Genomic DNA, 27,654 nt, shown 5'->3' with positions numbered 1-27,654 from the left:
CGGTTCTTCAAAAATCAGGGTGTCCCTCCAAGAGTTATGCTCCTGAATATCTCCTTTCACCTTTACAATATATCACCTTTTAAATCACTCGCACTTGGGGTAACGTCATCCTTTAGTTCTACTTCACTTGATCTGCCACTATCACTGTATCCTTCTTCTCCATTCAACCAACTAGAACTATCTGAATCACTCGAAAATTCACTTCTGTTCACTTCTTCTGCAATAGCATCCTCACTTAAAGAAGCCATGGTCAGGACTGAGGAGCATTAGGTTTCTTTTCATTTGAGCTGAGCTTCACCTCCTTGCCATATGAGATAGGAAAAGTGTGAGAGTGCGTGCGACCACCCACAAACAGAACTGAGGGGAATTAATTTTCTTTTCATTTGAGCTGAGCTTCGCCTTCTTGCCATGTGAGATAGGAAAAGCGTGAGCTTGTGTGTGACCACACAGAAAGAAATATCGCCATTAGATGTGACCGTCACTGTAAATAACACAGGGCAGGCCTAGGGTTTTCGTATCACACCATTTTAAAACTGGCCCTCGTAAAAATCCAATCGTAATAGCTTAAAAATCTTCTCTCACTACTTCTCAGTTAATGTGCCACGCTGGAACAAAGCATCTTGTTGTCTCGGGATTTTAGCTCATGGTGACGACGTTCTGCTTCTTCTTAATGAAACGAGAGATAGGAAGGATGCTTGTGCTAGCAAAGATAAACACTCTCAAGATAAAACAGATGCCTATGAAGCTCAAAAGGCTGCCCCAAACAGAGCAGGGCAGGCCGGGCGGATTCGGCCGGTTTATGAAGGAGCGACTTAAATGGCGGCGGCCGATTTCGGCCGGGTTAGGACGGAGCGGAGAATGAGGCATTTAAACTTCAATAGGGAGAGGGTTAAAAAAAAATCGAGTGTATCCTGCAGTGTATACGAGATCAACTCAAGAACAAAATGAAATCTGCCTATATTCCAGGATAAGTCAGATTATTCGTGTTATGAGACCCTATCTTAATTGCAAAATTTGCAGCATTATGACTTATATATTACTTATAATTAGATTAAAATTCAAAACAGAAAATCCATATAGTACTCACCTGTAGCCGAAAATGGCGCATGACATGGAAGAAAAGAAAAAATCGCATTATTCAACTTTAAGAAATAAAAGGAATGGAAGTATCAGAAAGGGATTAGAACCTTAGAGGAGTTACGGAATATGAAAGAATAAACTTTGCTAGGTTCACGAATATAATTGTAAAACCACGACTCGGCTTTTTTATCATAGTTACATCGTCAGGTGATTATGTTGACATAATTATGTCATGATCCCGGACGTCCTGTTCAAATTTGTAAGTAAACCTGACAAAATTTATTCTTTAATTTTACACAATGGAAAGTTTTCATAGACATTTTACATCACTAATATCCCATGGCAAGTGGAACAGGAATCTTGTTGCAAAGAATTCCTACTGGGTTTTCGTTTTAAATCCAAGACGACTTGGCGAGAGGAGAGGGTTGCCCGCAGCGCGGCACGTCGAGTGAGGGGTATGGAAAGGAACGGGGCCGAAGGAGGTCAGACCGGGCGACGAGATTCGGGATTATTCTCCATTAGGCGAGGAACATCTGCGGTCCACCCGTCACTCCAGTCCTCCTCTCGCGGTCGCCACTTTAATTGCTCCGCGGTGGCGGCAGCCGACCCTCCCCACGAACACACTCCATATAAGCGGCGGCGGCATCTCCACGCGATAAGAGCAGGGTGGGGGAATAATGGGAAAGTAGTTGTGGCGAGGAGTTACTGGGAGGGAAGAAGACGGAGGCGAAAAACGAAGAGTAAGGGCACTGGGGAATTTGAATTCAAATCCGCAAAGAATTTCATAGTTCCACCAATGCCCAAGGAAAATTGAAGGTCATTTTTATGTCAAAAAATATCAATTTCATATCATCAAAAAATCACTTTCATATCTCCATATCATTTAAAAATTACATAATGCAAAGATAACCTAGAGTATGAATCAAAAATACAATATCTATCGCCAAAGGGAAAGGAACTGGCGAATCAGTCATAAGTATTATTTTTTATTTCAGATTTCTAAACTAATTTTCACGCATCAATAACAGGACAATATGACCGGTATTCTTTGAAACTAGAAATATATATTGCTAATAATCCAACAAACAATACAATTAATTCCAAAAATCTTACTGAACCATGTTTACCTCCTTTTTTTCTCGACCAAACAATTTTACTTGCAACAACCAGTCACTAAATATGTCGCAGTGAGAAATTGTGGCACATGAAATTATTTTTATTAAAGTAAGAATTATTTTACCCTAAATTTTATCATACCACTTGAATGTCTTTATGTGAATCTAGTTTTCAACTATAAATCGTAGATTGAGAAGTTTGTTTTTTTATTTGCAGACTTCGTTTAGGGTAGTATCAAATATGATGGAGTATGCAATGGAACTTAAAATTCCATTATTTAAGACAAAATTAACAAAAAAACATTTACTCCCTTAGATTCAAAAACCACAGACTCAAAGTCATTCGTTAGTGATATGCTATCCATGTGAGAACTAAGGGGGCAATTTATATTTTACCATACCATACCAACTTACGCGGAGAATCATTTTTTAGAAAGTTCGCAATAAAGTATTCCGCCAAATATTAAAGTTATTTGTTTGGAGCAGTTTACTGCAGAAATGTGTGCTTATTGAAATAATAAGTTGGCCACAAAGAAACTAACCCCTTTATGAATGTGCGGATTTCAAAATCTCATGGCTCAGAATTCTGCTATCTCTGTGATAATCAAAGCTCAAAATTAACCACGAAGTCACTGATTGAAAGGAACTTCCTTCAAGAGACATTGATTTATATTCTAAAAATGATAGTTCATTCCAATACTCACCAAAAATATTGAAATATTTGTTTATACCTCGCAAAAATACATTGAAGATAACAGTTGAACTTTTCCTTGTGTACTTACATTGAATTAATGCATAGATTTTGTCAGAATAAAACTTTTCTCCTTTCGAAGAATATCGGTAAAACATTATCTTGAAATACTGTGTCCTAATTCAATCTCGGATAAGGCTGACTATGAATGAGGCTCACAGCCTGATCTTCGTATAAATCGAACACTGAGTGCGACTAATTCTACCAGAGCAGATCCGTTCAGTTCGTAGCAATGACGTTAGGTGTTCGTCTAGGAGGGCCACTTAACACCATAAATGTCACCCGGAGAATAATGCTAGAACGGATGCTGGACCCAGAACTGAACCTCGTGGAACCACGGTTACACGTCAGTCACTAACAAGCAATAACGCCCATTCTCGATGCCATAGCCAATGCGATTCGTGCCGTCGGTCTGACGTGGCCGATATGGAGACACGGATTCTATGTCGACCCAGGATATTATCGTGACTAACGTGTCTCCACGAAAAGCAATGCCTAGTAATTGGCAGGGGCCACTGTGGACGCATCCGGCGGTAAACGAATTTGTCGCATCTGCAAAACGGACTCCATTGTCATTTCCGAAGATAAACGGACACATGGGCTCAGAGGACGATTCCGTTAACGAAGGAACCATGGTGGGACAGCCAAACCGAAGGTAACATAGAATTAGGATCGTTGTAGGCTTCCGCCTTTTGATTTGAAATTATTATCAGATACCTGTATGAATGACTCATGCGTCAATAACTCAAATAATGTCCGGTTTTAATTTCGACTTTGACGCAATATTTGATTTTAAATTAGTTTTTTAGCAAAACAACGTATCCATTAAAGCACTGACTGATATTCTTTCGTATGCCTGGGTAACTTTTTTCATGAAAGCCTCTATAAAAGGGCCGATTTTAAAGTGTTATTACCAAAATCTATCATGAAAAGCATATTTTTGTGTGAAACGTGAAGACTGGGGACACCAAAGCTTGTGTGCATTGAGGAAGCACAGTGCCTATTCCGTAACCAATGCAAAAACGATATTCTTTCTCTGTCCCATTTCAACGTCAGCAAAAGAATAAGATGAAATTGCTCTCTTTATTCAATCTGTAATTGTGTTTTCATGTTTTTTAAGTTAGCAGCTTACCAAATCTTAAACAAAAAGTAATCTATATAACTAAGCAATTAGGAAACATTTTTAACGAAATCACAAATCAGTAATATGCATGTTTATCAGAAATACAGGATGGGAAGCCGTTATAAAATTCGGAGGAAAGGTAACCACAAGGACGCATTTCAGCCCAATCGCTTCACTACCAAAGGAGGTTAGCGTGTTTACATGAAATGTGTCGAACAAAAAATTATTTTATCATTGTCTTCCATGAATAAAAATGAATTGCATTTAGCCTTATGGCCTTATAATAGAGGATGTGAAGGAGTTGACTAATGTAAAGCCAAGTAGTGGCAGACAAAGGCAAATGACATTTGTCGGTATGTAGCTATAAATAAAATCGCAAAAATGGGGAATATTGTCACAAGAGTGAATTACAAGCGTTGTAATAAGGCGTTGTGATTCATCAGAACTAGCATTTGCAACATGCGTTTTATTGAAGAGAGCCTTGAAGGAAGCCTTAAATAGAGGAATTAAGATCGTATGGAAAATGGTAAAAAGGGTTTATTTTATCGGTAAATTTTAATGTTACACTTAATGTTTTAAAATATTTATAGCTCACACAAGAAGGCCTGTCATTCGCTTGTGGGAGTGGCGCTTTCAAAACTCTTTATCGATCTCATGATTGTTAATGGGTATCGATATTTAGCATGAGTAATTCGCAGTGAAAGAAAAATGATTTGTTTCCTCAAAGTGAACAAAACTCCAAAGCGAAAACGACGACAAATGAGTGGAGATGTAAGTCTTTTGAGGAGAAACGCTGAAATATATGTAGGATATGCGACGTCAGAAGCGAGGAAGAGGGTGGAGGATTCGGAAATGAGGTCAGCGAAAGTGGCGGACCATTTGGATTGAGGATGGCCTAATGGCCCAAACAATTAAGGTCCATCCCGCGGATAGGAAAGGAATAGTTTTTGCCGGTGATTTTCCGAAGAGGTCCAACCGAACTCGATCCATCTTAACCGTGACCAAAGCGTCCCGCTCTCCTTACCCTCCGAGTCCTTGAGGGAGACAGAACAGCGTTTTCCGGCTGAATGTTCGGAAAGAGGAAAGGGGAAGCAAAGAGTTTAATTCAACCGGTCCCGATTTGAGTGGGAGCGAAAGTTTGCGTTCGGGTTGGGACACACACCCCTTGAGGGTAAGAATCGATTACTCGATATCGGAAATCGAACGGCCATAGGTCTTCGATCGGGAATGGTTTTATGCTAAGGCGGTTTTGCATTCGCGGATCAATCGGTGAGGAAGGTTTTTGGTGGAGTAAATCAATATTGCTGGTAACAAATAGTGTCTATATTTCTTTTTTTTTATTTAAACCTTTATACTAGCACAGCAAAAAGCATGTTCTTCAGCACATTCTCCTCGTATTGAATAATAGGATACTTCCAAATATTATATTCTCAAATGTACATTCTCAAGCATTTATATTTAATTTAAATTGAAGAGAAATAATCTATTCTACAAAAAATTGTATTGCACTTTAGAGACTTGTTCCCCCTCTATTCAATTGATAAGCACACAAGTTTCCCTCCTTCAGGAAAAAATTAGGCCCTCAATGAAAATAAAATAAGAATTTTTTCACAAAGAACGACTCTGAAATTGATGGAATAATGACGTCATAGCTAAATTAAATTAAAAAAATTGGGTAAATTACCCAATTTTGGCACTTAAAGGAGCTTGATGAAGAAAATTAACTCATTAGCATTTCAAATAGGCCACTGATGACATAACGGCACCTAGTTTTGAATGAAATAGCGAATTTTAGAATGGCCATTGCAATTAGGCATAAAGACATTAAAGTCGACTATTTCTTAAGGAACTAAATAGTCATTGACTTTGATCTTTAATAGGAATTGAGAATAATAAAGAGGCAAGGGAGGAATACATAGGAAATATTAAAAACTGCATTCCCAACCAAAGCTATATGTTAGCTTCCGTTCACCTGTGAACATATGAATTTTTTCCATATTTAGACAAGTGGAGAAGGTTATCTGAATAACAGCAAAGTAAAAGTTGTACACATTTATAATTGAAATTTATTAGAGAAGTACTTTTGATGCAAAAATATCCCAAAAAGACAGGTTAGTGTATTAAACACTTTTTCGTTTAAGGCATAAATAATTTGCTAGTAATAAAAACATCCCTATCCTATTAAAAAAAACATTTACAAAATATATTAATTACCGTAATAGCTTCATATCATGGGAAATAACACTAAGACTTTAACCACGTAATGCTTATTGCACACGAGTCATTGCTCTGTGTGAACCCAAAAAGGTCTTAAAAAGGGGATATACAAACGAGTCTTTCTTACTCCCTGGAGAGATAGCAGTTACTTCACGAAGCACCTCGTGTTCCATGGATGGCGTTAAATATTCACCCGTCTGAAAGAACAACGTCAATGTGACGGAGAACAAAAGGCATTGGAAATGGCGGCGTTCTAGACCCATGCTGTGCAGGGAGCATGTCTCATTGTGGTGCTGGAGAAAATTCAGATAAAACCTCCCGTTCCAAATGAAAAGCTCGTTTGGGAGTCATTCTGAAGCTTAATACCGCCGCTCCGTGTCGTTTAGACAACGGAGCTAATTGTTATGGAAGAAGGTTGAAAAGACTGGACGTCTTCGTACGGAGAACGAATACAAAGATTATTCAGGAGCCCAAAGACTGCAATGATCCAAACCTCAATTACAATGAACGGTCTCTGAGGGGACTGAATCTTAAATAAAAATATTACTGAGATATGATTGAAAAGTTGAAGATAACTGGTAAATTGTACAAATTCGAAAAACACGAACAATTCTTAAGGAAACTAAAATATCTAAATAAAAATATTTATAAAAATTTAAAAAGAAGGAATATGCATAAAAAAGTAAATTTATAAAGTAGGGAAACTCACATCCCTCATAGCAGATGACTTTAAGCTTACATGTGTGAAATCTTTCATAGCGAATGATGAAATAATCAACTTTTTAAGGTTCACTGATATTTTTAAAGACTTACGACGCGGGTTTCATAGCATAGTAACGTCATCAGGTGGTTATGTACCTTTGATGATTCAACTATATTAAGAAAATACGGGTCGCCCTTTTTAATAATATATTAGTGAACATAACAAATTTGATCATTTCACGGTGCATAATTCCGTAGATTATCTAATTCAAAAATAATTATGCCAATCAATTTATACAACTATAATTGTGCAAAAAAACAATGGAAAATAATATTTTTCCCACCTACACTAGCAATGAAGTACCTAATCACTCAATAAATGGTAATTAAAAACCTTGAGTACCGAGGAATACGAATGACTGCCAGCCTGTTTAACATTTGTCGTTGACAAATGAAAGAGAGACGGAGGGAATAAATTAAAATGAGTACCAAAGCATTGCTTTTGAAATTCCAACTTAGAGTCTTGCAAAATATGAGAGATTACAGGGTCTTTGGGTCATTAGAAGAACCGAAGTCACACGCGATCAATTTGGCCATTATTCTTAACGGTCCCTGCTTGTGAAAGAACACTGCTACGTGATTGGTATGCACAAATTCCTGGTTAATTGTCCAAATATGGATAAATGACTGAAGAGGCTAAAAGAATCATAGTTGTAAACAACTTTAAGCAGACTTATCATCGTAAAATATCAGTGTGGATTACATGCACATGTTAGCATGTAATTCATCGTAAAACATTGATGGTAGGCTATTAATTGATGGTTACCAAGTATTTTTGTCCATCCGCGAGCATTATTTGAGGGAATAGGATTTAATATCATGCTTTCTTCCTAACACATCGATTACTAATTTGATTACAAACACATTAGTGACCTACCATAGTGAATACCATACCTAGTGAATGTATGCATGAGATAAGTGTAATATTTAGATATTTTACGATTGTAATTTTACTATTGCGTGAGGATTAAATGAAATTTCAATATAAATAAACAGAAATTAGTATCCTTTCGCCGAAAATAACATCAATGGGGAATTTGAGTGATATTTTGGTTGCAAACAAAATTAAAAAATTAAGGACATCACCAAGGTTATTTATTTAACGTCGCAGAATTCCTCAAAATAACGGTAAAATTCATTTAAACATCTAAATAGTTAACTTTGGTTATGATAAAATAGGTAAGAAACCATTTCAAATGTCATCTCGTTCCAAAATTCTATAGAAAACATTTCACATACTCTCCTTAAACGCGAGGGAAATAGGGACTACTGCTCGATGTGGTACACCTGGCTGCGAAACGACCAAACAGATGAATCAAAACGACGCGACGGAGAGACAGCGTAGTAAATGGTAGCGGTGCTCCCGGAGGTTTTAAGGAAATGGGCCGATGCGGTCTGGACGAAAAAATAAAACGGAAGGAAAGAAGGGGGACATAGAGAAGCCAGAAGAGGAATGCAGGGAGGTAGGGAGGTTTTACACCGCAGGAATGCATTAAAAATATAAACATCCGACGGTAATTACACCCTGAGGACCGACTAATTTAATTGGGGAGCGGCTGGCTGCGGTCTGGGTGGCCAGATCATCTCCTTCTTCTTCTTCTTCTTCTTCTACCTGCTCGTCCCTGAAAATTGCGAATAAAAGGCCGCATGTTTGCTTAAGCTCCATCTCACCCAATGAGAGGGTGACCGCACACGCGAAGTATGAGGGGGTGGAAATAAGCAAGCACACACATGAATGAATGAGGTGGGTAACGAGCGGAGTGATTCATTTATTTTTTCATATTTTTTTAAAAGGGTGCTTCGAGGCAAAAGGTCATTTCGCAACGCCACTCCCTCATATTTACCAGTCTCGATACTCGTTTAGTCAGTTATTCCTTACTTATTGCAATATCTTTTCAGGACTTATAATAATTCCATATTTAAAAAAATTTTTAACATTCAATCGTTCATTATTATATCTTAAAATTTTCTCGAGCCGCCCGTTTATTTTGGATATTCCGCGTAAAACAATGCGATGTTCACACTCTTTTAACATATGCCACACTTTCAGTAGCAAATTAAAGTTAGAAAAAGTCAACGATACCATGTTTCAAGCATTGAGAGTCTATTGTAACAGAGAGTATCAAGTAATAAGAGAGAGTATTGGAGAATATTATTATGGATTGTTATATTAGTAAGTAAACAATGATCGTCTCCGTCACCATAATTCAAAAACATCGTCAGCGTATATTTTTTTGCATATAAATATTTTATATGCACATTAATAGTCTTCATTTTGCATCTGCTTTATCTTTTTTCATAGGAAATGTCACAATATAACTTAACCTCTTTGTATTTAAAGTAGCCATTTTTAAATTTACAACAGGGTAAGGTAGACTTAAACAGAATATTTTGTGGGTAAAAGAGAATATTTTGTAGGCCAAGATTTTATCTCATGTAATTTTGGCCAACATCTAAGGCGTATAGTAAGAAATATTTAATAGAAATAGTTGAAGAAGTGAAGCAACAAAATAAAATAAATATCAATCGATAGTGCCGATCGTAAGAAAATTAAACCAACTAATGCTTTCAATGGCAAGTAAGATATGAGGCATAAAATGTACTAACGTGTAAGTTAGTGATATTATTCTCAATTTTACCTAACTTCCTTCCTTCGTCACAAGCAAAATCTTAATTAATTTAAAAAAATTAACTTAAAAAATTTGTGACCTTAATTGTCAGACTTCTAGCAATATCTTATAGATCACTTTAAGAACCTTTGATATACAGTGAAATTCTAGTGATTATTCTTATAAAATAGAAAACTCGATTGATAAAAAGGGAAATTGAGGGAATCGTTGGTCCATTAAAGGAAAACTTAAACTTTTGGTGCAGTTGAAGAATTAACCAGCTGTCAAACGAAAATCTTACAAAAAGGTAAAGTAAAATAAAGAAATACTAATTTATTCAGTTTGTGCAGAAATTGAGTTTATGTATTAAGTTTATGGTTATATCATGAATTTCACGAAGCTACACATTCTCAAATCCATGACCGACAATTTCTGAGGAACAGTGGAAAATAATACCCGGGTTGAACTCTATTTCAAGCATGGTAGAATCCTTTGAGACCAAACGGAGTGCTTTAGCGCTTTGAGACGGATATATTAAGCCCTCGCAATGTTTTTTGAAAGACTGCTTTTTTTTCTCGAAAAACAGCGCAATGAGCAATAGCTTCGTCCGTAAGGTCCTTTATAATCGCAGATTTGAAATTAGAGCCCTTTTGGCAAAAGTGGGAACTGAAAATAGTCTTGTTAGTCTCTAAACGTAAATCATAGAGGATTATTAGTGAGATAAAAAGGGACACTGCTTGAAACACCAAGAGGAAAAGGAAAAAGATCACCTAGAGTTGTCTGCAGAATAGGTGATAGTTTCCGAAACTACTTGATTTTCCAAAGAGAAACATCTGAATGTACGTAATCGCATGCCGTTTTATTACGGCCAGACTCATTTGTCCTCATGACAGGTGAAAGACAGATTTGGAAATAAAGATCTCATGATGAAAGGAATAGCATCTGAATTTACTCACCCATAGTTAAACTAGTGTAATTAAGGGTAAGCAATTATTCCCTAATTATACATCGCATGACCTGTAGCGTACTTCGTGAGTGAGTCTCGTGTTTTGAATTTCGTAGCAGACGATGATGGCGTCTCATCTTCTTTTGTTCAAGAGCAAAGGAAACGTTCTCAACTGCTCATGAGTGCTGATAATTACATTCACCCCAACATGCACCTGTTGTAAGGGGTCCTTTTAGTCTTTCCGAATAATTTTGCGACTGTTTACGGCCCTTATCTCCTCAATTGGCACTTGCCGTCGACCGAGCAGCATAATCCATAGAAGATTAAAGAGTTCTTGGAACAAATTAATGATTGCATATTATATATTTTATTTCTTTAAGAAGCAGCTTCACCAATTAAAAGTGTAATAATGGTAAAATGATTTTTTAACAAAAGGAAAAATATTTTAGAAATAAGAAAGTATTTACGGTTAAATTATCCTTGAGGGCATGATATTTTCAAATAAGAGACAACTCTCGATTCGCCCTTTCAGGCTTGGAAATAAAATTTTGACTGCAGCATTCGATTCGAGATACCTAAATATCTAATTAACACTGAAATATCCTATGTTTTTATGATAAAAATCAATGCGTTCTTGTTTACATGAATTGATGGATGGAAATAAGTCGATATAATTCGGTTCGGTTATTTATCAATATATCAACAATCAATGGCATATAGAGACAGAAAATAGTTGGCAACATTGAGTCGATGTCAGTATAAAATCAATATTAATATATGAAAGGCTGATAAAAGCTTGCCAATGTCAATGATCAATGCCAACAATCAATGTCAGTGATTAATACCTATTTATGCATCGCATGACCTGAAGGGTAGCTATTAATCTTTCATAAAGCACCATGTTCTATGAAATTTATGTGAACTCCTCAGACTTATACACGCGTACCTTATAAGTCCATTCGTTGCCCTGATATTGAATCTTAACTATATTCCTTATATTCTGGCAGGAAATAGTGACGCTAAATTACCAGATTCCTCCGCACTTCGCTGTATATTACGAGTAGTGTATCAAACAAGAGACACATTAAAGGCTGTTCCAATGCTTTGGCATGACTATATTTTCTTCATACTATTAAAAGTAATGAACACAAAAAGTAAATCCCTTTTCTAACCAAACCTGTGTATTTATTCCTTATCGTGACATCTATTACCGCATAAGTATTAACTAATTCGCTAAATAAATTCCGTTTCGAGTAAGCTGCTACTCTAAGAAAAATACAGCGATAAATAATCGATTCAAGGCAATGATGCGATCTTAAACACAATTTTTAAATTCATGCTGCACATTCAAAGTCTACTCCCTCATCTTTGAACAAATTTTACCAGCTATGATATAAAACATTCACATCTAATCTTAAAAAAAAAACCTTTTATACTCTCCGCTCATTAATCATTCTCACAAATACGTACTACTCCCATTGCAATGTTTCAGTGAATGGACGTTCGGCGACTTCATGGAATAGCAATGAGCAATTCCGTCGAGCTTCGACCTTTTTAAAACAACACACACGTTTCGCAACAAAGAAGCAACGGGCCACGTACCTACCTGCTCGTATATCTCCACCCTTTTGTTTTCCTCGCTCCGACACAGCATGTGGCATATAATTAAATCGAGTTGAAATTAAAAAAAAAAAAAAAAAGATAGAACCAAGTTGATATGGGGACGCGACTACTACTCTTAACGATTGCACGCCGACAATGGGCAGAGGATCGGCGTCGAAAATAAGAGAGATACGGAAAGGGGCACTGATTGCCAATAAAAGAGCCAGCACTTCTCCCTTTCGAGTGTAATTACGCTGCCTTCCACGTCTACTTCCCCTCCTCCGTCCCCCTTACAAATAAAAAAACGCGATGCTCACGTGTTAATAAATGGCCGAGATAATTTCCCCAGCTTCCGTTTCATATCGTAGTTTTCATTTCGGCGGGCGGGTGGAGAAATGTACTTGAATTAATGGAAACGTCGATAAATGTGACGGGAGAGAATAAAAAAAAGATAGAAGCTGAACCTCGGGAAAAACATTGCGGTGGAACAGTTGGCTTCGCAGAGATTCGTAAATTATGCTCAATTTTCCCTTTGAACAGCTGTTTATGGTTGGTAGTTGAGACTATAGGCGTGTATAGGGGATAAAGACTGGTAGCGTTATTGGTTTCACCTCGTGGTTTTTGAAAAGCTTAATTTCCATGATGTGAAACGGAGATATCAAAGGGCCTTTTAATGCTGCCGTAAATAAATTGCTGCATGGGGAAATTTGTTTATTACAGACAAAATACCACAAGAGCATAAAAGTTTGTTTAACCGAAGAATCATTTACCGTCCCGAGAAGTGAAATTTGTGAAAAATACGTATATGTGAGCGGCTGGAATCTGAAGTATTTTTGCCATTGCAATGTTATTAATTATTATCACTCCGTGGATGATAAAAAATCATGAAAAATTTTAATTCAACAAAAGGAATGATATAATAATTTTATTCTGTCACTGTGACCTAATAAAAGCCGTTACTGATTTTGACGAGGGATCAATGAATGAAGGGAAGTTTTGGGACACCAAAAATTAAACAATATCGGCCGTATTCATAGATTTCCGCTAAAACACGCTAGTAGGGCAACTAACTTAGTCAGCTACTAAGACCTTTTAGTCGCCTACTAAGATATGGTATTCATGGATTCTATTAAGTGAGCTACTAAGAGCTACTAACTTAGTATGCTACTAGCCAGCTCGGCAGCCGATACTCGGTAGCGATTTGGGTTCAACCCGCTAGGCTACGCTTGGTAACACTGCATCTGACTCCTCCGCGGCGCGGAAAATTCGTAAAACTCTCAAACAAAAGAAATTGATTCAGCAAAATGCATTGAAATTTTTACTTCATAATGGATAATTCGATGTGATATCGCATCGCAGACATATTTTTTGATTGCTGTACACAAAAATTATTGCAATACCATTGGGAAAGGGTAGATTTATGAGTAATACCGAAGCATTTGTACGTTTGAGATGCAGTCATTGTTGTACAAACTGCCGCGTATTCATTGATCATATACATTGCATATTGTTTGCACTTCCGATATTTGTTTCCATCAGTGTATGCGTGATTAGTATGGAAAAACATAACTAGCAAAGTCAGTATTATACACATTTGTATTCGGAAAGCAGAAATACACCTCAATGTCGGAGTAGAAACGAAAACTTTTGCAATGGAGAAATGAAACGTTAAAAAAATAACGTTGAGATAAATGTGTGAATGATACACATTTATTATGTTACAAACACCTACGTGTGAGCAATTAGTAACATCTGTTTGGAACTCCTAAAATGTTAGTCAAGGAAACAACAATCTGCTTCGCTCCATTTAAATATTTCAAATATTGACAGCGTGCGGAAATATACGGCTTATAGTTTACTAGAGGTGGTTAATGTAAAAAACAAAGCATAATTAACGTAACTTGTTTTACTTATTTATTGCTGATCATATCACAAATAGCACTACAACGCACACAACATTTCACTTCACATTTCACGAGCTGTCTTTATGACACTTATAATCCGTACATTCCAAATCAACTGGATCAATGAAAAGCTTGACTCACACTTAATTCAAAACACTATTACGTAACTCTAGTAAAGCATGATAAACAGTTTTCCAATCACTCTGCACACAACAAAAGAATTTGCACTCGTTGACGTTCGTAAGAATTCTTCACATCTCACTTCCCACTCATCACTAATGATTTAGAATCAGTTGATGTTATTTCACACTACCATTACTTAGAAAATGAAATAAACAGGCTGAAATAAATTTTTAAACCAGAAATTGTAACATTAACAAACTTCCAATCTCACTCTCCACTATCACTCGTACCGTAACCAAAACAAAACAACAGCGCAACGAAATACGCGAAATGTACACACTGGCGAAAGCTCACGATGAAGTGACTAGAATAAGTAATAAAATCAAACACAACTTATAAGCGTACAAACGAATGAAAATTTATAAGCGCTTGCTGTATCCCAAAAGAACAACTGCTTCAAATATGGAACATACTCCTCTCGCAAAAGCTAGTAGATACCTTTGATCGAAATGATTAAACCAGTATGAAAGAAATAAATTATTTTGTCGTAGCTCATACACTCACAAATCACTTCACTTGTCGCTTCACTCTTTACTTCATCGTCTATATGCAATCAGTTCACTTAGGGGTGCATTGAATGTACAAATTGGGCTCACTTACACTAGAGGCACAAGTTCACTGCAAGTCGTAGCTTCCTCGCAGCTACAAAAAACTTTCAATTCCTGTCAACAACTACACTACATACGTTGCCTGCCTTAGTTGAAGAATGGATTCTCGTATTCCATTTTGGCACGAATGCGTAAAAACTCTATAACAGTATACAAATAAAACCGGAGTTCGATCATCCACAACGGTCCGCCACATTTAGTAGCTCCTTTAGACAAGGCCTGAGGGCGACTAAGAACCGGCTACTAAGATAGTAGCATACTAAGCTTAGTAGCCCTTACTAACGATCTATGAATACCATTTTGCTAGTATGCTACTACTTAGAACGCTACTTAGGCGTTAGTAGCTTACTAAGGAAACTATGAATACGGCCGTATGATCTTAAATTTATACTAATTTAAGAAATTTTCAAAACTTTACCGGAGCACTGATATTTTTCATGAACTCATTTTAAGTCATTCTTGAATTTTTCCCACATTAAATTTAATCTAAAAGTAACTAAAAGGCACGAATTGTTTTAAAAAACGTTTAATCATCAATATGAAGACCCTAAGATTTAAAATAGTGCCATTACTGCTTGTTTTACTGCCATCCTATGAACCATCCAAAATAATTACGTACCTCTGAAACATAAATGTAGTCCATGATTTTTTGAACCACCATCTTTCCTCAAACTGTATGATATGGCTTTAAATGCAATTCAAACGGCAATGATATAATAATTCAGAGAATTTTGAGCGAACAATGATTAGAATGCATTGATTTTGAGGAGCCTTAACAATATTTTTGGGTAAAAGTTAACAAAATCGAAGTCCGATTTAAATTAATACCTTCAAATAAATGTAATTCAAATTATTCAGCAAATATTACTTTCTGAATATGTGATTTTCATGAGTTTTTTCATGTGCAACAAGGAAATACAATTACTAACAACTAACAATGACGGTATCTGAGAAGGTTGATAAAAGTAATTCCGCGTGAATGAGTAGTACTCTCATTTGATACCACAATTTAAATAAATAATTATCTCAACATAAGAATTTCACCAGGTGATTTAAATTAGTTTTCATTAAATGTTTTTTATTGAAAATTAGCTCTACAAATGTTAGATTTTCAGAATTATCCAAAGACTCTCGTATTCTGTTTGGAGAAATTCCTCGTTTACTTTTCTAGAGAAGAATATAACTGTTTCCCAATGCATATAATCGAATCCATCATTAAATTGGCATGGCACATATAATTGTCTTTCTTGTTATTGGAGCTATTGGAATTGTTAGTGGACTTTCATTCAACTAATTATAAAAATTATATTGAAGGCATAAAATGTAATTTAATTATTAGCATAATCCTTGAAAGAGGAATGAAATCGTGTTTGATCGTTCTAGCCTCATTTTGTCATCATTTATCTCTATAGGGAATAATTTCATATGCCATGAATGTTTTTTAAAATGAAAATATAAAACCTACAATTGGCCCCTTACACTGACGACTAATCCGCAGTTATCCCTTGGATTACCATTTTTATAACACGCCAGTAGGTTTTCCAAGTGTACGAACTACTTGAATTGAATTATACCCTATAACTCAAGTTATAACTCTTAAGAAACCTTCAGGCCTCGTACTCATGGAAGAATTATGTTTCCGTCAGTGAAGCAAGGACGGATTCACAATGCAGAGATAGTTCAGTCCCACCATGTCCCATCGCAAATGCTGGAAGTCGGAAAACCTTTTACGGTGTCAACATCGCCACTGAATTCATAACCTCCGCACATCTGCATTATCTCCTTAAAGAGCCAGTAAAAGAGGGAATGCTCCGATAGTTACTAGGACTCGCACTAAACCTTAGCATTCCAAATCTCCACGAATTTAGGCTCGCTTCTATCTCCGACCCTGCGCCAACACCCCGCCTAAATTCCTCCCGCCTTGGCCGCGGGAAACCGCCGTCTTGCCCAGAGGAATACTCTTTCGAGCCATTCAGCCGTCGTCCTTATCTCCAGAGCCCTCCTCAAACGATGAGCTATTCTCCAGGACACCGGCTTCCTCACGATTTGAGGCGGCGACGACCAAATCCTGCAGCCACCATCCCGTGGCGTTATTCGGTTGGGAAATCCCATGGGGTACCACTGTCCCCACCCCCCACATTCAAACATCTTGCGAGTTCCAAGAAGATCTGTGCCGCTAACGACAAAGCCTTCCCCTCGCAAGCAAATCTTCTACCAATTGTTGAACGTTCTATCCGCCTCGCGATCTCCTTTCCCACTTTCAGAAACTTTTCAATATATTTCAACCTCCCATTTGCCGTCAGTCCGTTAGTGCTAGGTGTTATATCATTGATTAGGCATGCTTCATCAAATAAAATTAAGAATTAGGCAAGAGATTAAGATCTCGATACTTTATTAATATCTAATAATAAGCAGGGTAATATTTGATTATCTGTAAAGTGTAAACAATTCATTTTTCTGGGATAAGCGCAACCCTGTAGTGGCAGATCATTTGCAAATGCATTGCAAACTAATATATTTAATTAGTATATATTGGTGTGTGCATAGACAAATTATATGTTTCGGAATACTACAAAATCATATTGCATGAAGAACACCGCATGTATATGAATTAATATCCAAATTCCATTTGATAAATTGTTAAGCTATAACTAAGCAAAAGAAAGGGAAAATAAAAAAAACGTTAACTTACTCCTCGAAATTTGATGGAAAAAGTTCCCACTTCCACATAAACAGGTGAAGAGTGGTGAGAAAAAGCAAATTGACAGGTGAAACGTTAAATATGTGGTTCAATTACATTAGATTTATCTCTTTTTCGAACAAAAATTTGGTGCAACAGCCATTTCAAAGCAACGCGTAAAATATTGCTACATAATATCCTTGTCGGAGATGCCGCAGAGAGGTTCAACGGAAAGAAGAATTAAAATGACTATAGGGGAAGTTTCTATCCAATTTTTTTCTTAATATGTGCCAAAGTTTTTGATACCTTGGCGTTGACATTAAAATAGCCAGTGTTGAGTCGAAAGTCAAGGCACGTAGAGGCGGAAAACGCTGCAGTTCACAATATGACGACAAGAATTTTTCTTCGTTTACGAGAGTTACTGCAACTTCACGTCCGAATACCTCGCGACACAGAAACTACTTCAAACTTAATCCATTCTGGTGGAAGTTTTTATCACTTCCTCGCAAGTTTAATCTCCTGAAGTCGTTGCATTCTTTGCCCCTTTGTGTGAATTACTGTTCCCATCTTTTGTGTGTCCCTAGTTTCTCCAGTTAATCATTACATTTTCCACTATAAATCTGGTAGAGTGAACAACTGAGCATGCTGATTAATACTAGCGCACAGCAATTGAATGATGCGAGCTTTCCTTTTATTTCGCAGTAGTCCCTACATCTTTCTTATTCTGGAAAAACTGATATCCAATATATATAAAACGAATTATACTAAAACTACTACAACATATAACCGAATTCAAAAAGTGTAAACCAATCACGCGTATGATAGGTAGCTTCATGATTGATTTTCAAGTGTCATTATTAACGATTAAATTATGATCCTTCCACGATGCGACGCTTAATCTACTCAATACACAAATATTAGAATTTTATTAGAAGATTCCGGGATGCAGAAAATCTGTACGCATGTACATTTATATGAACTTTAGCGGAATAATACGTCATCAGTTTTCATCACGTAACGTTAATGTATTTCGTAACTCCACTTTTGGGGGGTGGGGAGAAAAATGAGTTTGTTTACTCTTGCTAAAACGTGGGGGTGTTATAAAATTGCTACGTTACATAGGAAAGTCATAGTGAAGAAAGAATCAAAAATTGAGAGGCTAGGAGAGCTGTATTTCCGTTCAGAGTAAGTTTTCTACACTACACGGACCGCGCAGATCGTCTATGACGTAATGGGTACTAGTAACTAATTACTCAATTAATATTCTAAGTATTTCATTTTTCAAGTGAATTATACTAAAACATGTAACAAAAACCTTTTATTTACGGTTCTAATGGAGTACTTCAAAAGAAACATTTTTAAATAAGCATAAAATATTCCGTTTTCTTTCCTAAAATCGAACATAAAAACAAAAAACTATTACGTTTAATTTAATCTACGGAAGGAGAAATTTAGCAGCAGTATAGTTTTCTTTACATGGGGGATGGGAGGACCCATCCATTGCCAAGCAAATGCTTAGGTAATACTAGAGCTCTCCTTCATAAATTTTATATTCTTTCGCACACAGGGAACCTGATTTGATTGAACAGAAACCTCGATGAAAAGTTTTTATGAAGAACTGACCTTTGTAGAGATGCGAATTCATGTCAATTGGCCACCCCTTACTCTTCGTTACCAACTTTAACACGCTACACTCCACCGTTCCGATCCCAGGGTCACTGTGAATGCGCCACCCACCGAACAGCTGAGTCGAGTCAAGGGGCCTCGTTATTTTTTATTGGCCAAAGAGAGAGAGGCTCTTTTTAAACCGACCACGTTATCACTTGAGGAGAAAATGAACCCCCACGGAGCCAAAAACACGATGGGATTTCTTGTCCGACCGACGGCTTCCATTTCAAAAAACTCACCTGCTCCGAGAGCAATTCCAGGAGGTCGTTTCTATGACGACTTGAGGCTCGCCCAGACTAAGGTGTGTCTGAGAGATTTGAAGTTACTAGTTAACGGTAACGATTACATGTATGAGAGTGTTTACTAGCGTTACCGTTTCATTTTCAACAATGAAGCCACCATCCCCAATCAGATATGATTGAAACTGACAGAATTTGATTGTAGTTCTAAGATAGAATGTGCAATTACAAATGGCTAGCAGTTAAAATTATAAATTTTGGACATTACCGTTTCATTTTCAACAATGAAGATCTTACTCTCAATCAGAGATATTGCCCCAGGAGAAAGTGACAGATATTATTTACACTTCTAATATACATCATCCATTCACAAATGGGTAGTTGTAAATATTACAAGTAGTGTCCTAATGAGGGCATAGTAACGATTGCAGTCACTCCATATTATTTTTTTCAATATCCTGTGAGGTGGGTTTACAATTATGCACATAATTGCGTACTACTTTTTAAGCTATATTTTAAAACACTCTGGTTGAAATACTTAAAACTTAGAATGTACTTCAAATAAAATTCTTGGAAAAGTAAAAGTGTACTCAAAATACCCAATTACAAACAGTCTTGCATTTTTTGCTTCCGTACACATGGGAAAGGAATGATAATTTAATGACCATAGTAATGCTAAGTTACAAATATCAGTTCGACTTTTGAAAGTAACCCAAGAAAGGTTTCCAATTGCCATTACCTCAGATACAATTGCTATCGGTACCTCAAGTCTGCGTGTCTCTAGTTATTGCTCTCTTAAAGTAGTTCTATGCTCTTTCTCTTCAATACTGTACCAATTAGCCTTGGCAAAATAAATTGTGAGAAAGCATAAGAATATACGAAATCGATAAAATTACTTCGCTTGGGAAATAAAGGGAACTTGATTAATTTTTGATTTCATAGAAATAGTATATAATAGGTAGCCATGGATCGAAAATTTAAGAACTTTTTTGAACGTGATAACGAGATTAAAATTAACCGCAGCTTTACTTCTGTACTGCACTGTTACAAACGTCAATTTTTCAAATGTAAGTGTAAATAATAACTGATCACAACATTTAAAAGTACTTGCTACAGAGCTACAGAGTACTTGCTAAGTGACAATTACTTCATTTAATAAATATTTTTGGCAATTGCAAAAGAGTTCTGAGGCTTTCTCAGACGATAATCCACGCGTAAAATATGTGGTTTTAAGGATGGAGTAAACCTTGGGAATAGCTTCGACATTCCACTGCTTCTTTTTTTCCTAGATCCTTTTCGCTCCCATTTCGACAAGTAGATTGCGATTGTTTTCCCCCCCTAATAGCGTAGCTGTTAGTGGTTCGACCGCGAGTTGGTTGGGCGTTTCTCTTCAAGAAGACGTGATCTTTTGTGGATAGGGCCACTCAAAAATGCTCCTTCGAGGTGGCATTGAAAAACGATTTCCTTGCGAAATCGCTAATGCCACGCGATCAAAATGGAGTTATGTGGCAGAAATGGAAGTCAAAAAGTCTACTCTGAAAGAAAGGAAGCACTTCATTTTGACGACGGAAACAGGAAAAGATCTCAAGTTCTTGGCTTGGAATGCATTGCTATAGCATTGAAAAAAATGATATTGGAATGATTAGATGCGTATGAGAAATTTTTATGACCATTAAAATCTTCCAGAACGTATGGTTAAAATACTTTATATATGCTCACTTACTGTTAAAGATTTGAAGTTCTTTTTAAAGTCAAAAATGTTGCAATGCTTAGATGCTAAGAATACAATTACTAAAATGACACATTATGAAAAAATAAAGCCAGAAAAACTGTTCCTCTCCTAATGCATCTAGCGTTCGTTTAAGCAAACTTTTAAATTCCTATTTTTACCTAAATTTGTAATTGAATATGAAAAAAGGTTAAAAAAAACTCCTACAATAGCAGCAAACTTTTTATCAAAATATAGGAATGAACAAAATTGTGCTCAGTTTTATACGTATCCCAGGTGGTATAGCTGTGATGTAAATGCAGGTATAATAATCACCTAGGACTGAGTTTCATATTTTATAATTTTCACATTTTAAAAATAAAACGCGAAAAAAACTTTATATTAAATCGCGTAGCTTAAACATCAGATGCCACCTATGGGTCAAGCAATCAATTATTCCAATGATCGAGCAATTGAAGTAAATTCGTGACCACGCGGATGTAATCAAAACATTTGACGATCATTAATCAGGCACTTAAGCGGTGACCCAGCAGGAAACTCATAAATCCATGACGGCGACGAGAGAAAAATAAACTAAGAAACGAACGCCCAATATGCGACAAATCATAGTTTGGGACACACCGGTAGAGAGAGAGAAAGAAAAAGAGAATGGGTTGGTTGAATTTTTCATGGCGGACGAATCCGAGGATAGCGCATGCGCACAGAAAAAAACCCTCGCTAAAGAGCACCGAGTGGCGAAAGACATACCAAGGGTCACAAACGAGTGACACAAGCCATTCTCAGCCGTCCAACACAATATACACACTCACAAAACACGGGCTTCCAAACGGTCGAACCTTTTGTATTTTCTCGGCGCGGAGGGATACATAGGAAGGGCACTTTTATCCCGCGCCTTCTCTGCCGGGGCGACCGGCCCGCCGCCTGGGGGCATGCCATTGAACCTGGCGCGTCGGCAATGCTTTGGCATTTCGCGCAGCAAGAGTTTTGAATAAACAAAAGAGTGATTAATGGCCATGTGAGAGAGAGAGAGAGAAGTCGGAGGGTTAGGTAGGGGAACCCGTGGCATATAGCCGAGACACTGGCCCTGTGTGTATTTTTCGAAAAATGTTAAAAGGAGGGGAGGATAGAGGAGGATAAGTATGTTTTCAGTCGATGCGAAAAAACGGGGTAAAACTGTGAGGTTTTTGGGACTCCGCCGCGGGTTGGTAGGCCCCGCCGGCCAGCAATGCATCATTTAATGTCGAAAAATGAAGAACTCGGTCAACAATCGACGAGCTTTTGGACCGTTATTTGCGACATGAATGGAGAGAGAGCGAAAAAATGAATAAATAAAAAGAGAGGAGCGGGGTGAAAAGAAATAAATTTTGAGCAGAAAAGACAATAAACGAGTCTCTCTCCCTGGCCGAACAGTTTTGATGGCAGATCCCCTGACTGACTGGCGTTTGGGTCTTTCTCCGTATCGAATGCGTGCGGGAATTTCCGGGGTTTTTGAAATCGGGAGCGTGTATGCGTGGAATGCCGATTAAATGACGCGACTATTTTAGCGAGACAGAAAGATGCGACCCTATTCCATCGAGCATAAAAGCTTTCATTCCCCGCGAGCAATGGATTTTTGAGAGAAATGCCGGAATTAAATTTCTCTCCCGTCTCATTTCATCATTTAAGCGGTGCGGGATGAAATAACTGTCTCGTCAACCGGCATAGAGTATAGATCGTATAATTGAAATTAATAGTAGTTAAAAAAAACTACCTCACTAAGCAGATACTTAAGCACGCGCAAATACTTAAATAATTTCGGCGTTCATATTTCAGTGATGCCTACACACTTTGCTCAACAGTTATCAACTCCAAATCAAGTAGTACACCAGGAACTATTTTATTAAATATATTTTTGCGGTAAAAGAAATATCTTTCATTAAATGAAAGCTAATATTCGTAACGTACAAAACTTTTACCTTCTCGGAAACAAAATCTATTAAACGATAGCAATACTTGAAATTCGATCTATCTGCAACAATGAATATAAAACTTCATTTTGCATTTCATAAAATCTGCACTGTAGCCAAATGTAAATAGTTATGCCACTGAATCTGTTCCTAAACATAAACTTGAGTAAGGAGACAACTGACCATTTCCAAAATATCCACGGAAATAAATTATGCATCGCAATTTTGAGTTAAAAGTTTGCGTTGCAGCCGCAAAGAGTAAAGGCGAATGAACTAGCGAATGAACGATATTTTTATTATTTTTTTTAGATATTTATTATAGTTGAGTCACCCGAAGAATTCTTTCGTGATACCCATTTTATTAATCATTTATAATTCTTTTAAACCAATGGTTAAATATCAGTGCTTGAAAATATTTCTAAGGAAACATTTAGTCAGATATTTGGAAGTACGTCTATAGTATGCCTAGATGAGTCTTCCCATTTTCTTCCTCGGTATGTGTTTGAAAAAGGTAGCTTTGTCCAAAAATATTCTAGATCTAGTCTGAAAATAAAGGAAAGCTTACGAGGGAGCTCGTGTTGAAAAAGCGATTGGTGATGATAAAGTTTTACCTTATAAGCTTATAGCAAAGTCATCATGAGTAAAACGCAGCAAATAATTATTATAAAAAAGGAATTTTGCTATGAATTGACGAACGCTTATTGATCCCAGGTGATCGGTTGAATGTTTGAAAGAAATTTCCTCATAAGGGTACTATCTTGATTTTATAAATGAATTTATTATAAATGAATACCTCTACCCATCCTTTTCACCTATTCTGGCGTCCGTTTTAAAATTCATCAAGTAACTAGGTAACAACAAGATTAACAACAAGATAAACAAATTATAATTAGCGCCTGATGATGATGATTACTCATTGAAACCCGGGTCGCGCTCTTATAAAATAAGTGGTATAAGTAACTGTCTATATCCAGGAAATAATGGAATACCACATAGTTAACCAAGAGTTAGTGAATTTTGTTTGAAAGAAATTTAACATTACTAATTTTTCCATCGAGTGCTAACATATAGTACATGCATTCGTTCAAGATATACCTTCACTTGTATTGTTATTAGTATCAGCAAGACAAGGCTAAGATAAAAGTCATCTCCTTTTGTTTCTCAAAATCCTGGAGACAAGCTACAAAATACTCTGAGAAAATAAATAAAATTGGATGGCATAAATGTTATTCCGAAATATCAGCGGGAGGCTGACACCTCATGACTCATAATTTGCTCGCTGATTCAAAGTTTAATGGACGTCTGGGCTGGACGGATATTTCCCAGGAAGTAGAGTTATCGGAGCTAAAACCGATCGTTATGATGGAACCGCGGGAATCACACGCTATGAACAACGTTTTCATTAAAAGCAGGTTAACTTGGGCTAACTGAATTCCATCCATCTCACTCCTCCGTCGTTAGCTCCCTCCATCTCATATGGAATGTTCCTCATTGACTGGAGATTCGACAGCAATCTATTTCGCAGCATCCTAACCAAACATGATCACTACAGCAAAGTGGTGCTTAAGAAAATCGCAGCGCTGACAACACCGCTTTGTCAACATGTTTGTCATGATGCCGCTTATAACAGACCGTTTATGTAACCACAAATGGAAACATAAAGAAACAAAGATGGAGACTTGATATGAGTGATTTAGGTAATGCGTAGTCAAGAGTCCAGTTTCAATTTTGGAAGGCCCAATCAATCAGCGCGGTAGTGCAACTAATTGCACGTGATGAAGTGCAATGTGGTATTATTGATGCAAATTGTCATGAGTTTGACCTCAGCAATTCAAAATCAAATTGCATTTTGATATGGTCTGAAAGGGTAAATTATCCCTAAAATTTCACGTGGTTACATTACTCACATTCTCAATCACTTAGTTCACATGAGAATTTCTGGTCACGACAATATAGCATAATAAAAGTTCTAAGTCTTTCCAATGAACCAAGAACCAGCTCGTTCACTAATTTTATTTTATACCCGAACGTAGAATTGTTTTAATGACAAGAAGGCGTTCATATTGTCCAGCTTTCGACACTTTGCCTAAATGTAAAGCTACTCGCGGAGAAAATCAACGGCTAAGATCCTTTTGCAGATAAGTTGGTGACGTCACGAACTCCTGCAAAGCGGTTCAACGCATTTCAGCTACTTATTATCCCCGCGCTTCGACCTCGCGAAGTTAGTTCTTACCTACACTCCTAAGAGAAGTAAATGAGCCGGTGCTCTAGTGCCGTCACCGACTCTTAGAAAGTGGAAGGAAATGTTTGCGTGTTTTTTAATTTCAATAATGGAGGGAGAATGGTTGGATGAGAACGACTTATTATTTACTTGACTTGTGTATCCTTTGCATGTACCAACTGAATTTCTGTTATAATTTGCAATTATGTGTATTATTAGACGATACCCATTGTAACTAAATTTACCTCTCTTCCCTCGAAGTCAACTCAAAGATCGGTAGGCATCGGCTTCACTAAATTCCTTCATTATTTTGTCTATAAACTGGAACACAGATCTTTGTCAGGGTTACCTTCCGTTATCTTGTCCTTCCAAAAGTTTCAATAGTAATAGTCATCATGCCATATAATGCACCTGATTCATTGCACTAATTTCTAAAAGATCGCTTGACATTCGTTTGGTTCAATTAGTATTTTTTCTTCTCATTACGCATACATCATCAACAGGTACTGCACGACCAAAAATTATGGCTATATCAATGTCTTAGCCTTCACATGCCTATTTCAGAAGTTTCCGAAATTTTTACCACTCATCTCTCCCTTGTGCTGCTTGTTATCCACAATTTAGCGACCCTACTCCAAACTTTTCATTCCCAATGAAGCAAAGGGAAAAACGTTTTAATTGACAACAATGGCGAACAGTCTTGATTGAATATTTCATCAATTTTGTATTCACAAAGACTGATACGGCCCTTAGCTGATACATATACTTGAATCATTCCACTATGGCCATTTTGCTAGAAAAACTATATTCGCAATCTACGTGCATATTCCGAAAACAATCATTAATGTTACTGATTGAGTGATGAAAGGCAAATATCTCCTGCATGATAAAATTTTCGTGAATTAATGACGAGTATGTGACATGTTTTCCGGTAATCGAAAAAAACTTACAAAAAGCTTCTCCATGCTGTGCGGTCGAGCAAGAATTTTGAAATGAAATCGGGATTAATCTGTTCGCGGACCAAGTGACATAGTTTTGCCCCAATAGAGACGAATCAATTCAGAGTGGAATGCGAGGAATCAGGGCTAGTGGTTCTAATACAAGATAGTGAATTCATTTTACTTTTCTTTAATTCCACCACCAGGTTTTTCTGCATTTTTAACTACATGTCTGCAATGCTCATCAGGTTTTTCACGAAAACCTCTGTGAACTGTTAATGGATTTTTATACGCGAATATAGAGCAGTACAATCGTAATATGAATGTGTAAAGACACCAATCATGATTATATCAAATTTATGAATATCGTGACCAATCACCCAGCGTTAATAAGCTTAAGATTGATTCTAAAAAGTAATTTTTGGTTCAAATAATTAATCGATACCTCCACTGCACAAACGCTCATCAATCGCCCACCGACTCAAATCCGCTCATCTATGAGTGTTTGTGCAGTGAAGGTATTGGTGTCATTCTAAGATATTTTTGCATAATACCTGTTATAAACCAACGTGCATCTTATATGTCATCTGGAATTGACAACAGAAATAATTTTGATTCGTTTTCTCCTTTTAATTCCTTTATGCGCAGGCTTTTCGCCGTTAACAACATTTCTTTGCATTTTACTGTAAGTACTTTATCGCGCAGCTTCTCAATCGTACTTGTAAACCAAGAAAATATACTTATATGTGCACGGCAGCAACGAGAAAACAATTCCTCCCTTCGGTTGCCTACTTAATTAGGTGCATGGCGTCGATTTATGATTCAATATAACCACGGTGGGCACCGTAAACATATCTAGCCGACGAAAAAGAAGCATGTGTGTGGCATAAATGGGTATGAATACATTGGTATTTCTAGTTCTAAAATATACGGTCACGCAAGACTAATTTAGAAGGATTCATATCGATGGGAAAAATACATACATACGCAATGATGCAGGTAGTTTTAAGCATGTACACATCACAATATGGAGACAGTTTGTACCAGAATCAACCCATATCGCTGGCATTGAACTATACAATGCTTTATTTATCCAACGAACTGATCGATGGATTTTTCCCATTACAGAATTCTGCTCCAATTTCATCGGCAAATTAAGTACAGGCAAATTTTGCTTCTAGTAGGCCCCGCTGTCCCCATGGCAGCGTGGTTTTGTCCCTATCGCGTTCATTCCTTTCCTATTCTTTCCCTGGAGGCGTCGTCAGGCTCACATCGCGCGGCGTCTCCTTTCTTTTATCTAAAATCCTTCCCCTTCTGAGACGCAAGGGCGTAA

At 37.0% G+C, this 27,654-nt stretch overlaps 1 protein-coding gene across 1 annotated transcript in view; it reads right to left on the bottom strand.

The window, feature by feature from the left end:
- Positions 1-27,654, bottom strand: part of LOC124160597 (acid sphingomyelinase-like phosphodiesterase 3b) — a 1,228,662-nt gene that overhangs the window by 295,324 nt on the left and 905,684 nt on the right. The window lies entirely within an intron of this gene.

The sequence above is a fragment of the Ischnura elegans genome, chromosome 6, assembly GCF_921293095.1.
Source record: "Ischnura elegans chromosome 6, ioIscEleg1.1, whole genome shotgun sequence".
Taxonomy (NCBI): domain Eukaryota; kingdom Metazoa; phylum Arthropoda; class Insecta; order Odonata; family Coenagrionidae; genus Ischnura; species Ischnura elegans.
This window is presented reverse-complemented; position numbering and strand designations above follow the sequence as displayed.